Here is a 14938-nt window from a genome sequence, read left to right on the forward strand (position 1 = left end):
ATGCGAACGAGATCATCTTGAAAATTAAGAAGTTAAACGGGGCAAAGCCCGCGGGTTATGCTAGTCTCTTCTAAATCTTTGTCATGTTTCCATTAATTTCAATTTGAGTATAACCAGCTGTTTCAAATATAAGTGTAAATTTAAAAGTATTCATCTGTTCTGAAATGTAAACAAACATTTTCTCCATAAGGATAACATGGGAACTTTGAAGGCCACTGGGGCAGAGCCCTGATGGAATTTAAAAGATTTTTTGATAGATGGCAAATCTACGTGCCACACCCTATCCAACGACACCTCAAACTTGGTGATCAGCAGCTTCAAAACAATTATGACAAAAATATGCCTAGCGTAATATATATATAGATGCCTGAAGATACCATGGATTAGTAATTTACATACCAAATTTCATCAAAATTGGACTACAGGTGTGGTCTGTAGCTCTGTAAGCTACACATCCATACACACACACATATACAGGCATCAATTCAAGAACCGCTTTTTGGGTTCTGGAGGACACAAAAGGGATATATACATATAAGGTATACCTCTTATAGGGATACATTTTAACTGGACATGGGTTTAACCGGACTACACTCGGCAGAAATTATATCTCTTTAACCGGACAATTTGTATCAGCGGTTTAACCGGACTAGATCGGCAGGAAATGATTTAAGACCAGTGATCATGTGTCTAAATACAATGCTCTCCTAAAATTTAAGCATTTATTGCATCGCTCAATGTTTGATCGATGCATCTCTCTGGAGAAACAGTGTACCAACAAAAACAGGTTTTTCAGTTAGATAAATATTTTCGGGCGTTACTTACCTTTTTTTAAATCAGGAGAACATAGTCCTTGTCACAGTTCATAACACACACAAACACACGTTTAATTTAAAATAAAAAATAAAATAACAGACTTAATTAAGTCATAGATAAAACATACTCCCTTAGTAGATTTCCCATCCTTATGGAACAGCTGAAGCCAATTTTATTGTTAGTTCTGTACGGTTTTCTGTAGAGGTCGTGTTTTGTTTACAATTTGTTTCCCGTTATTACAGCCATACAAAACCTCGTTTAACCAAATAATACGATCTAATCATAAACAATAACTTGTCCCCTAGTTATATAACCAAACAGTAAAGCTCAAATCAAGAAATTAACCCTAAAATAATAGAAACAAAGTTTCGTCGACACTAGCGCCTTTGTGTCACGTACATGAACTAGACACGAAAAACGTGCTTCAAAATTTACAATGGGATGAGAAGTCTACTTGTGTTGGTTAGTCTATGATTAAGTTCTCTAACTCCGATGTTTTGCCACACCAATATCAACGTGTGGTGTTTGGTGTGTTCAAGGTAGTTAAGCAATTTATTTTTTGGTCAGTCGTGATTTACAGTCATGTGATAATATTGTTTCAGAAATGTAATCAAGTTTGTAATCAAGTCAAATGTTTTTTAGTTTGTTGTTTTGCTTCGTGAAGCAACAAGATCATTTTATTGTTTTAGAGTAAATCCTCTTCGATCTGCCATTGAATTTTATTACTGACATCGTCCGTGATATTAGCAATGGTAAACCACGTATACATTGAAGATGGCAAATGGCGACCGAGACAGGACCATCAGAAATTACAAAACTGGGAAATGTTACACAACGGCAATGCACGGGAAAGTTCTGGAGGGAGCATTCTGGGAACTGCTTCGGGAGGCGGAGGCGACTTGGAGATCCGCCTGCGTTTGGACATTCAGGAAGGGGGTGACGATGGTAACGCCTACAAGGGGCTACCACTGGTAGGAGGAACTACGCAGGCTGTACAGCAACTTCCAGCAGCGGACCTGGTTAGTGTCTTACTAAAGAAGATTTCAGCACAAATACAGGCTAATTTAGAAAAATTTGCTACTAGCTTGGCAGATAATCAAAACAAAATTTTATTATCAATCAGAAAACTTACTCAAAACCATTCAAAATTAGATACAAGAGTTGGAACATTTCAGTCAGATGTTATCACTGCAATTGATAATGATACAAAGCGGAAGCTGGAGTCTGTGCTAACACAGATGAATCAAGTGAATTGGACATCAGGGTCATGCTAGATGAGGAGACAACATGTGGTGTGGAAGAGATCCTTTGTCAGGCCCAGACTTCCGGGGTCATACCATCCTTGGGGCAGATACTCCTCAGGAGGAGCTCATAGATAGGATGCTGAAGTGCTGCTCAGGTAGATAGTGATGCTCAGGTTTGACGGTCTCAGGACGCACCAAGTGGGGAGCACAAAAAGCCCATCAGTGGCTGACGTGCAACAGGACAAGGTCTGCCCCCATGGTGGAAGGAAAAAACATAGGTGTGCTATTCCCACATATTCTGACGTCACTCGGATTGCAAACAAAAGATCACCTGATTGTAACTGTCAAATTATGTATTTGTTTTGTTTTGTTATGAATTGTTTTTATTATTATAAGGCTACGTCGAAGGCTCCCTCAAGATCTATTGGATGAATGAAGCCTAAAGAAGATTAAATTATTCTCTAAATTAATTATGTTACAGGGTGTCTCAGGTTTGGGCGAACCCACGATGTTATTATAGTTAATTTCTTATTAATTTTGTTAACTCTTCTGTGTATAATGTCTACATTGAACCAGAAATAAACACAGTAAAAAAAATAATAAATAAATAAAAACAATAACAATCAAATCAAAACAAATACATACTAATTTGACAGTTACAATCAGGTGATCTTTTGTTTGCAATCCGAGTGACGTCAGAATATGTGGGAATAGCACACCTATGTTTTTTTTCCTTCCACCATGGTCTGCCCCTATACAGAATCAATCAATATCAATCAAACCATCATTGGGTGACGGGCTGCTGCCTGTGTACTATCAATATATATATATGTGGACAGGCAAATGCAAGGTTAAAAAAAGAAAAAAAAGGGCAGTGCAACATGTGATACTGTTGCATTCATGATTGTCAACCACAATTATGAATAATTTAGATGTATATGATCTTAGACAAAAAGAATTAAATATAGACTGTCAGCCGTGCTGCGGTTACCATGGTTACCATAGGTTCTGGCGCACACCACTAGGGAGCTACGTGTAGTTACTTAGCGTGTACGCCATAACTACACAGTGCTCCCAGCGGAGTGCGCCAGAACCTATGGTAACCGCAGCACAGCTGACGGTCTATATTTAATTATTTTTCTCTAAGATGATATACATCTAAATTATTCATAATTGTGGTTGACAATCTGCATCACATGTTGCACTGCCCTTTTTTTCTTTTTTTAACCTTGCATTTGCCTGTCCACATACAGATCTGTGTGTTGAAAATATACAGCAAAGCAAGGGGTGAGCCGGTACAGTACGAAGGTGAACTGTACTGATCAATTTTAGTTGCGGTGACCAGGATCCGAACCCACGACATTGCTGCCTTGGGCCCGAAGTCCGTGACGCTACCAACTGAGCCACCGACTCACCAATTCTTTTGACATTATCAATGCACTAAATTTGTGTTTATTATACTAAAGATTGATTTGATTTGATATGTAGCCTCCTGTCTATCCTTCAAGAAAGAGGTTTCAAGGACATGCGTGTCTGCGGACAGAGTGGGCAAGAAGAAAAGGGGAGATAGGGCACTGGCGACACATATGCACGTTTGCATGTTGTTTTTGTTAAGTTTGTGAATACTCAAGTTATGTCATTATTAGACATAGGATTTTACGTGTATATGCCAGTAGAAATCTTAAAGTTTCTCCTCTAAAAATAACATGTCTAAAGTCTAAATAAAGTGTTAAAAAATTCATACATTATGAAAATGTGTAATTTCCTGAAGAATAAAAGTTAGTTGTTCGCCAAAAGTTAAATTAAAGACATTTTTCATAATTTCATATTCCAAAATAAAATGGCAAATACTACTCCGTACCTAAGTAACAATCTTTTAAATCTAAATTCCACTTTCAAGACTTTCATGTTAGTACAATTTGATCTAACTAATTGTACAGGGTGGTCATAAATTTTTGGACACACTTTAAGATTAAATTAATAAATAACCAAAAGCAACTTAGATACATGGGAGATATTTCATTAACCCTCGAGCGGGCGCTTGCAGAGTTTTCCTCCGCACATGTAGGGTAGTTTTTGTTAATATAAATTATGCACGATGGGTGTCGGCAGTTTTGTCCGGCTCCAAACTTCACGCACCTCATCCCGGGAATTCCCCTAAGCTATTTTTACCCCCAAATTCCTCCTTATTTTGTTGACAGTTGCAATTCAGTGATGCGGTGTCAGTTTGTGGAGGTTTTCTCTACGTTGTGTGCCCTATCGCGTAGCGTAGAGTTTATTTTCTCATGCGCTCTTGTCAATTTGTGTATATTTTACATACGAAAATATAAACATATGTTTAAGTGTATTCTTTCATTTATAATTACTTATCATATCAAATATATTTTGTTTGCATGTATAGGCCTATGTATAATTGCATTATTGCGGAACAAAACTCTGCACGTGCCCTCTCTTGTAACACCCACAGTGATACCTTTATACTAGAGAATTGCTCAATATGTTTATTTCAAATATTACTCATATTAAGTTAAAAGAATAATATGTTATTTTAAAAAAATAGGTTTCTGATTAGGTTATTCAAAATTTACATACAATATTCGTTATAACAACAAGTTAAATGGGTAAAAATTTATGCTATTACTGTTGTGGAAAAAACTCTGCATGCACCCGCTCCTAGGGTACGGTACTGGAAGCGCCTCCTCAAGGGTTAAATAGCAAATTTAAAGCAGTTTTATACAGTAACTGCAATAAATTATCAAAATAATGTCAGCAATTACAAAAATTAGCTATAAAAAATCTGTAAAATCACCTAAACTGTTATTATTATTATCTGTTTTCTCCTGAGGTGAGGAGGACCTTGTAGACTATGTTGGTCACTTAATTCCCGTTTGTTCAAGTTGCCTGTACCACCACCATATTTTATACAATTTTACTCAGAAAATTACGGCCACACTCTAAAAGTAAACTAAACTGAAACTAACCCTTTTCAAACAGTTATTACAGATCTGCTTTCACAAAACCAAAGAACACACTTTGCTTTTTCTTGCATAATTTATAAAAGGTAGTTTTATTTGTTTGAATAGTCAGTTTGAATGGTCAACTTTCATAGACAGCTGCTACAGAAAGGTCTCCCAGCTGCTGGTACAGAAAGGTCCATTGTTGGCCAGCTGACATTGCCAGAACACAAGTCAAGAAGAAAACATATACATTCACATTCACAGTTTACGTGGTTTTTTTACAGACTTCTTGTTTTTAAAACCACTTTTTTAAATTAATTGCTGACAATTTTAAAATAATTTTTTGCAGTTGTTGTAGCCTATAAAACTGCTTTAAATTTGCTATTTAATAAAATTATTCCCATATTTCTAACTAGCTTGGTTATTTATTTATTTTTTATCTTAAAATGTGTCCAATAAAATGTTACCATCAGTAATCTAAAATAAAATACTATAAAATCTAAAGTTTTTTTATTTTTTTGTCTCAAGTTATGTGTTGCGATAAGTTTTCATTGGCTAAATGAAAGTTATAGAGCTTGTAGTTTGAGGAGAATGTGACACTTAAAAAATAAATAAATGTTTCTGGAATGAATTTGATGTTCTTCCAATTTTTAACTGGTTAATAATTTCGAAATAATATTTTTGTTAAAAAATTTGGTAAGTTGGTTGAAATTTTATTTTCTCAAAGAGGTCATTACTCCGCGTATATTGTTTAGTATCGCTACGCAAGCGTAATTGAAAAAGTAGTGCCAATGATGTAGTTTGTTTGCTGTTTTCTGTCAATTTATTCTTCCTTCAATGTGTGGTTTTTTAGTTTCACTTAATTACACATGTTTTTAAGTGTCCTACACCAATTTGTGTTCATACAGAATTAATTATTTGCCACTTAAGTAATCAGTTTCCTTCCAGAGTTCACACTGCCATGATTGATTTTAGCGTCTTTTAGAGAGAGCAACGTCGGTCTTAATTTCAGTTTTTAGTGATAACGATGGTCTTTTGTTAGTTTTTGTGCATCAAGTTAGATGCTCAAGTAGTTACTGGATATATATTGGTCATTTAAATGTAAGTATTTGTTGGAATAGTAGCTCTAACTTTACCCTGAAATTTCAGTTAGCTCCGGAATAATGATAGCGCTACAGCTTCCAACTGCTAAACATGGTGAAGAGGTAACATTTTATTTATTGATATTGTCGGTAAACCCTCAGTTAAACTTCAATTAACGGCTTGAAACAATCTCCCAATCTTTTATCAGTCTATTCATTCACTTGTCAGGCTGACCTAGATTCATCAGATTGTGAAAAATGATTTTATTTAAAATTTAAATGTCATTTTGTAGGGACAAAGGGTGGGGTGGGTATTGTCAAAAGAATCTATCCATAGTCCTCGATTCTTGTATATCCTAACCTCAATTCGACTAAAATCATTAGTGTAGCCTAGGCCTATTCGAATTATTATTAGCCTAATAATATAATTCAGGCCAATTACCTTTCAGTTAGAGACTATGGTTTAGTATTCAATGTTATTAACTTATAACATTTAAACTGTATTTTAACCCTTTAAGTGCTAGGCCAATAAGTTAATTTGTATTTCGGAAGACTTTTTTGTTTGCCTTTTAATTCCATTACCTGATGTTCAATTGTAACTATATTGTTGTCACTTTTTTATTTATTAGGGTAATTTTGAATAACATAAGACAATAACAAATATAAACTTATAGCCTACCTAAGTTTTAGGCCTAACAAAAAAAGTCTGGATATTTGTTCAGTAGAACCTCGATAGTTTGACACTTTGTGGACTTAACCCTAGCAGTGGCCAATGTTAGAAGTGGGGAATGGCCAACCCATTTTGGCGATTTTGCAGACCTTTTTTTGAAAATTCGTAAAAATTCAACCGTACAAGTAAACCTAGCCAACCTCATATTCATTTTGTTCGGAAAGAACAGGAGAATCTAGAAATAGTAATATCATAATGATTTAGACAGTGTATTTTATCGGTAAAGTGAAAAAAATAAAAAAAAATGAATTTTTTTTTTTGAAATTTCAAAAGCGGCCTTGGTATTTTTTTTCTACGGATTTTTTTATGGGAAATTCATTATATACATTTTGTAGACAATCTAATTCCCTACATAGAAATATATAACATGTTAGGAAAATATTTTTTTTTTATAAGTTTTTGGGGCGAAATATAAATGACAAACGGAGAACCGAAAAAATTGAAAACCGTACAGTGTTAGTTTATGTTGTAAAAAGTTCTATAATATATGTGTATACTAATAATGATATATAGCCTACATGTTTGTAAAGCTAATGAAGTAAGGAATCAAAAAAAGTCATAAGGTTTATGGTAAAAATAACTTTTTACCTATAAACATACGTATATAAAATAATGTTTTTATATTTTAGCGATTTCTCGAGAAAAAAAATTCACAGTACTTAGTATACAACTTTTGTACCAAATTTTTTTACTTCAAACCAACATAATAATCTTGTAGTGTATTCAATTACCTACATAAAAATGTATAACATGTTAGAAATATTTTTTTGTAGGTACGTAATAAGGACATAATAATACAATAACCGCAAAACCGCAAATAGGTGTAAACTATAGCCTACAGTGTTTGCTTGTGTTGTGAAACATTATGTAGGCTGATGATATGTAGCCTACATATTTGTAAAGCTAATGAAATAAGGAATCCAAAAAAGTCATAAGTATGATGGTAAAAAGTTATTTTCACCTATGATTAGGCTATGTATCAATTTGAGAACGTTTTGAATTTTTTGCGCATTTCGAGAAAATGGAGTGTACAGTATTTAGTAGCCTAGCCTATATAATTTTTTTACCAAATTGTTTACACCCAAACCAATATAAACATGTTGTAGTGTATTTATTTACCTTTATAAAAATGTATAACACCTTGGGTATATCATTATATAGGTACAACAATCTCTGAATGTCAGAAATGTCATTATAGGACATGATGCTAACAAAATACAGTAGTAGGCCTATTTAGTATAGGCTATAACTTTTTTACAAACTTTTTTACCCCCAACCAAACCATTATAAACATGTTGTAGTGTATTCATTTACCTTTATAAAAATGTATAACACCTTGGGTATATCATTATATAGGTACAACAATCTCTGAATGTCAGAATCGTCATTTTAGGACATGATGCTAACAAAATACAACCTTTTCCTTTTATGAACACTATTTCACACAATTCAGTAATATTTATGCATGAAGATTACTGTTATACACACACACAACACTTCACTAACACTAACACTACGAACTAATAACATATTTAGTAATAAATCGCGGATCGGCAACAACACAAACAAACAATGGCAATACAAGACAGCTGACAGACTGTAGCAGTAATGACTCACTTCGTCGTCTACATGCGAGAATACAGAAATAACCCTTAGTGCAGGGCTGCCACTCTCTGAATCTAAATTTCTTCCTCTTCAAAATGATATACTATATGACTAGGTAATAATAACTTTCACTGTATATAATTCGTATTTTCCATACTGTCACCAGACGACTGTTGGCCATTTGTTAGAAATTTCAAAAACAGCTGTTTTCATAAAATCGTACCGATTGTGCAATCAATATTTAGTTATAAATATCACTATCACAATGAAGATAAAATCAATGGCTATCCCGTGGTACCACCCGCAACATCCCAAGACGAAAATTACCCGAGCAGGGTAATGCCAAACAAGACGTGTTTTGCCAGTTCCCAAGTGTCGGCTGCAAATGTCGTACCGCGCCAAAATTTCATTTGATTTCTAATCGTCGTGACATTGTTATATACCTGCTACAGGGTTTGTTTATGTAATAAAATGAAAGTTCAGAATGTGATCTTTCGAATGGTATATATATTATTCTAATCTGAGTTGATTGTAAGTGTTTTTTTTACCGTTAAAAAAATTTCGGCCCATACCGTAACCAGACGACTCTGGCCATTCTAAGCATCAACGTCATACCGTAACCAGACGACGGTTGGCCACTGCTAGGGTTAAAGGGGGTCAAAATAATGAAATGTAACCCATTTTGGCGATTTTGCAGACCTTTTTTTGAAAATTCTTAAAAATTCAACCGTAGGTCTACAAGTAAGCCTAGCCAACCCCATATTCATTTTGTTTGGAAAGAACAGGAGAATCTAGAAATAGTAATAACTAGCAGAGTACCCGTCCTTCGTACGGGGTTGGAATATAAGTATAAAATGCTTATTGCAGTTATACTTGCAGCCGACACTTGGGAACCGGCAAAACACGTCTTGTTTGGCATTTACCCTGCTCGGGTAATTTTCGTCTTGGGATGTTGCGGGTGGTAGGCCTACCATTGGATAGCCATTGATTTTAGGCTATCTTCATTGTAGTAGTGATATTTATAACTAAATACTTATTGATTGGACAACCGGTACGATTTTATGAAAACAGCTGTTTTATAAATTCATAACAAATGGCCAACCGTCGTCAAGTGACGGTATGGAAAATATGAATTACATACAGTGTAAGTTATTATTACTAGTCATATAATATGTCATTTTGAAGAGGAAGAAATATCGATTGTGAGAATGGCAGCCCTGCGCTCAGGGTTACGTCTGCTGGCCTGCTCACATGAAGACGAGTCATCACTGCTACAGCTGTCTTGTGTATTCGCCATTGTGTGTTGTTGCCGGTGAGTGTTCGCTCTTGTGTTATCCGCGATTTATTACTAAATACGTTATTAGTTCGTAGTGTTAGTGTTAGTGAAGTTTGTGTGTGTGTATAACAGTAATCTTCATGCATTTACTGAATTGTGTGAAATACATGTGTTCATAAAAGGTTGTATTTTGTTAGCATCATGTCCAAAAATTACGAAATTCTGACATTCAGAGATTGTTGTACGAGACGGACCTTAGTTCGCCATGCTATATACCCAAGGTGTTATACATTTTTATAAAGGTAAATGAATACACTACAACATGTTTATATTGGTTTGGGGGTAAAAACTTTTGTAAAAAAGTTATAGCCTATACTAAGTACTGTATTTTGTTAGCATCATGTCCAAAAATGACGATTCTGACATTCAGAGATTGTTGTACGAGATGGACCTTAGTTCGCCGTGCTATATCCCTCCGAGTGTCCCTTGTTTTGGCCTTAATGTCTGCCTATTTTTTGCTCATTTGCAAGGTTTTATTAAAACGGATCTGAGAAGCTTGAAAACAATGGTAATTATTCTGTTCAATATACCATTTTGTTTGGAAAATCATGGGCTTCAATATTATATATAAAACATAAGGAACATTTGTTCAAAAAAAAATTTTTAGGTAAAAAAAAAATATTTTGGAAAATTTTCAAAAAAAAAAAAAAAAAAATTTGCGCTTAATGAAATTGTATAAATTATAGGCCTATAAATATTTGAAAATAGCCACTTTGTTCTAAATTTTATGAGGATTACAAATATATAATCATATAGTGAGGTAAGTTATCAAATAAATAAGTTATGAGTGAAAAACAGATTTCAGTACATAGCGTTTAGCTAAGAATGCATAGCCTAACCATAGCTAGGAATCTGGCTGATAATTTACATCAATATCACTACCTACTTCTTCAGGATCATCAACCAGCCCTTCAAAATCACTTCAATCTTCTTATAATGCACCACGTATATCACTATGTACTTTTGATTTTTAACACTAAAACAATGATAAACGTAATAAAACACATCAGTCATCGGTCCGAGGTTAACCAAGCTGTTTACAAATACGCACGTCAGCTGTCTGCTACAATATTTTATTTTCGGAACTAAAATGAAAAGCGCTTAGAGACAGACCTCCGGAGAAAGCTCTGAATCTGTCAAATAAAACGATACCTAACTCGATCCAGTTCAATCCTATTTTGTCAGTCATAGAGCCTTCGCCAGTGTCGCTGCAGCGACAAATAACACTCGGAGGGTTAAATGCTAGGCTATATAATGATTTACCCAAGGTGTTATACATTTTTATAAAGGTAAATGAATACACTACATGTTTATACGTATTGGTTTGGGTGTAAAAAATTTGGTAAAAAAGTTATACTAAATACTGAACACTCCATTTTCTCGAAATGCGCAAAAAATTCAAAGTGTTTTTAAATTTATACATAATCATAGGTGAAAATAACTTTTTACCATCATACTTATGCCTTTTTTGGATTCCTTACTTCATTAGCTTTACAAATATGTACATATCATCAGCCTACATAATGTTTCACAACACAAACAAACACTGTATAGTTTACACTTATTTGCGGTTATTGTATTATTACGTCCCCATTACGTAGGCCTACCTACAAAAAAAAATATTTCTAACATGTTATAAATTTTTATGTAGGTAATTGAATACACTAAAAGATTATTATGTTGGTTTGAAGTAAAAAAAATTGGTAGGCCTACAAAAGTTGTATAGGTATACTAAATACTGTGAATTTTTTTTCTCGCAAAATCGCAAAAATATAAAAACATTATTTTATATACTTATGTTTATAGGTAAAAAATTATTTTTACCATAAACTTTATGACTTTTTTGATTCCTTACTTCACTAGCTTTACAAACATGTATATATCATTACGGTTTGTATGTACGATTTTGTAGACAATCTAATTCCCTACATAGAAATATATAACATGTTAGGAAAATATATTTTTTTACCTATAAGTTTTTGGGGCAAAATATAATAATAAACAGAGAACCGAAAAAATTGAAAACCGTACAGTGTTAGTTTGTGTTGTAAAAAGTTATATAGTATATGTGTATACTAATAATGATATATAGCCTACATGTTTGTAAAGCTAATGAATTAAGAAATCAAAAAAAAGTCAAAGTGAGTTAATGTTTTTGTATTTTAGCGATTTTGTGAGAAAAAAATTCATAGTATTTAGTATAAAACTTTTGTACCAAATGTTTTTACTTCAAACCAATATAAACATCTTGTAACTTAGTGTATTCAATTACCTACATATTAAAAATGTATAACACGTTGGGTAACAATTTTTGTTTTTACGTGCTAGGGGCATGATAGGCTAATATTTAAATAAACGGAAGGCCGCAAAATACAACCGCAAGAAAAATACAACCTTTTATAAACACAATTTGACACTATTCAATAAATATTCATGCATAATAAAATGCATGAAGATTACTGTTATATACACATACACATTTCTCTAAAAATACGAAATAATAACAAATTTAGTAATCAATCGCGGATAAAACGAGAGCGAAAACTCACTGGTAACCACACGCAATGGCGAATACAAGGCACTTTGTGTATGAGACCTTGACAGTAGTGACACACTTTTGTCGTCTTAGTGAGAGAAAACGTAAATAACCCTGAGCGCAGGGCTGCCACTATCACAAGCTACATTTCTTCCTCTTCAAAATGACATATGACTAGTAATAATAACTTAGGCCTACACTGTATGTAATTTGTATTTTTAATACCGTCACCTTGTGACGGTTGGCCATTTGTTATAAATTTCGAAAACAGCTGTTTTCATAAAATCGTACCGGTTGTCCAATCAATATTTAGTTCTAAAATATCACTACCGGTACCACAATGAAGATGAAATCAATGGCTATCCAGTGGTACCACCTGCAACATCCCAAGACGAAAATTACCCGAGCAGGGTAATGCCAAATAAGACGAGTTTTGCCAGTTCCCAAGTGTCGGCTGCAAAAGTTGTGCCGCGCCAAAAATTCATTTGATTTCTAATCGTCGTGACATTGTTATATACTGCTATAGGGTTTGTTTATTTAATAAAATGAAAGTTCAGAATGTGATCTTTCGAATGGTATATATATATATATATATATATATATTGTATATACCATATTGTATATATATTGTTCTCATCTGAGTTGATTATAAGTGTGTTTTTTACCGTTAAAATAATTTTGGCCGATACCGTCACCTGGTGACGGTTGGCCACTGCTAGGGTTAAGAGAAATCATCAAAATTTATTTAATTGAGCGAAGCTCTTATACGTCGACTGTTGTGCATTTCGTAACTAACTCCTCCTAGACGGCTGAATCAATCGTTTTCAAATTTTACATGGTGATAAAGACCATATCGGTGAGTGCCAACATCTATATGGCGTTAAAAAAGTCTCTCAGGAATCCGCCCCCCTGGGTCTCAAAGTTTCAATGTAATCCTTATGGAAGCAGTATTTGACACATAAACAAAGTCATATGATCAGCTGTTGACTTTTGAATGCAGTAGATAAAGAAATAGCTGATAGCATTATTCCACAGATATTAGAACAGAAACGGTATGGATCATAAATATAATCAAATGACGACACTAGCTTGAGGTTCGTGACGTAGGAAGTGGTGAAGGAAGTAGTAAAGGTGAGCAGTCTGGAGTGTGGAAACTGTTTGTGACGATTAGATTTAGGCATCTGCATTCCTAAAATTCTATGGGAAGGGAAGAAAATGGGTCCGCGACGTAGGACGTGGTGAAGGAAGTAGCCAAGATGAGCTGCCCGGACTGTGGGAACTGTTTATGACGATTAGATTAAGGTATCTGCAATCCTAAAATGCTATGGGAAGGGAGGAAAACAGGTCCGTGATGTAGGAAGTGGTGAAGGAAGTAGTAAAGGCGAGCTGTCCGGAGTGTGGGAACTGTTTATGACGATTAGATTAAGGTATCTGCAATCCTAAAATGCTATTGAAAGGGAGGGAAACAGGTCCGTGACGTAGGAAGTGGTGAAGGAAGTAGTAAAGGCTAGTTGTTCGGAGTGTGGGATCTGTTTATGACCAATAGATTAAGGTGTTTTCAATCCAATAATGCTAAGGGAAGGGAGGGAAACAGGTCCGAGACGTAGGAAGAGGCGAAGGAAGTAGTAAGGTGAGCAGTGTGGAGTGTGGGAACTGGAAACCGTTTGTAGAAGTTAGATTAATGTACCTGCAATGCTGAAATGCTATGAGAAGGGATGGAAACATGTCCACAACATAGAAAATGGTGAAAGAAGAAGTAAAGGCTAGCAGTGCGGAGTGTGGGCAATGTTTGTGGCAATTAGATTAACCTATCTAAAATACTAAAATGCTATGGGAAGTGATGAAAACAGGTATACGATATAGGAAGTGGCTTAGGAAGTAGTAAAGTATGAGCATAGTGTGGGAACCGTCTGTGGCAGTTAGATTAATGTATTTTCAATCCTAAAATGCTATGAGAAGGGAGGGAAACAGGCCCCACGACGTAGGAAGTGGTGAAGGAAGTAGTAAAGGCTTGCAGTGCAGAGTGGGGGAACCTTTTGGGCAGTTATATAAATGTATCTAATACTTAAATGCTATGAGAAGGGAAGGAAACAGGTCTATGACGTAGGAAATGGTGAAGGAAGTAGTAAGACTTGCAGTGCAGAGTGTTGGAACTGTCTTTGGCAATTACATTAATGAAATGAAATTGATTTTCCTTTAAGCATTGTACAAAATGCAATGGGCATCGTCAAAAAAATACTCTTGTCAATATATATATACAATCATTATGCAAAACTTAACCTAAGAAAAACCAAGCAAACACAGCACGCAAAATTGGCTTATACTCACATTTGCTCGAATGTCAGGTAGCTCAAGAATCTGATTCTTTGAAAAAGAAAATGTACAGAAAAAAACAGTTTGCATCTTAACAAAGTACACCATGCAGACAAAAACCATGCAGCTAACTACAAACCCAAAAAAATAAAAAGCAAACTGCAAACATCACTCAAGTCTTAAAAAAGCTACTTACAATATTACTTGGGATTTTATGTTTTATTTTGTTTTTATTTTATTTTTTTTTATTTTAATGTATCTGCAATCCTAAAATGCTATGAGAAGAGAGGGAAACAGGTCCACGACGTAGGGGGTAGTG

General features: G+C 34.6%; 1 protein-coding gene across 3 annotated transcripts in view; it reads left to right on the forward strand.

The window, feature by feature from the left end:
* The first annotated feature begins 5969 nt into the window (after positions 1 to 5969).
* LOC128988710 (histone-lysine N-methyltransferase KMT5B) overlaps positions 5970 to 14938 on the forward strand; it is a 36265-nt gene continuing 27296 nt past the window's right edge. For all 3 annotated transcript variants that reach the window (XM_054410278.1, XM_054410277.1, XM_054410279.1), the window contains exon 1: positions 5970 to 6118. The gene's annotated coding sequence lies outside the window, so the exon portion shown is untranslated. The remainder of the gene's footprint in view (positions 6119 to 14938) is intronic.

Source organism: Macrosteles quadrilineatus, unplaced genomic scaffold, assembly GCF_028750875.1.
Source record: "Macrosteles quadrilineatus isolate MER2022 unplaced genomic scaffold, UCM_ALF_1.0 Scaffold_3__2_contigs__length_128488019, whole genome shotgun sequence".
NCBI lineage: Eukaryota > Metazoa > Arthropoda > Insecta > Hemiptera > Cicadellidae > Macrosteles > Macrosteles quadrilineatus.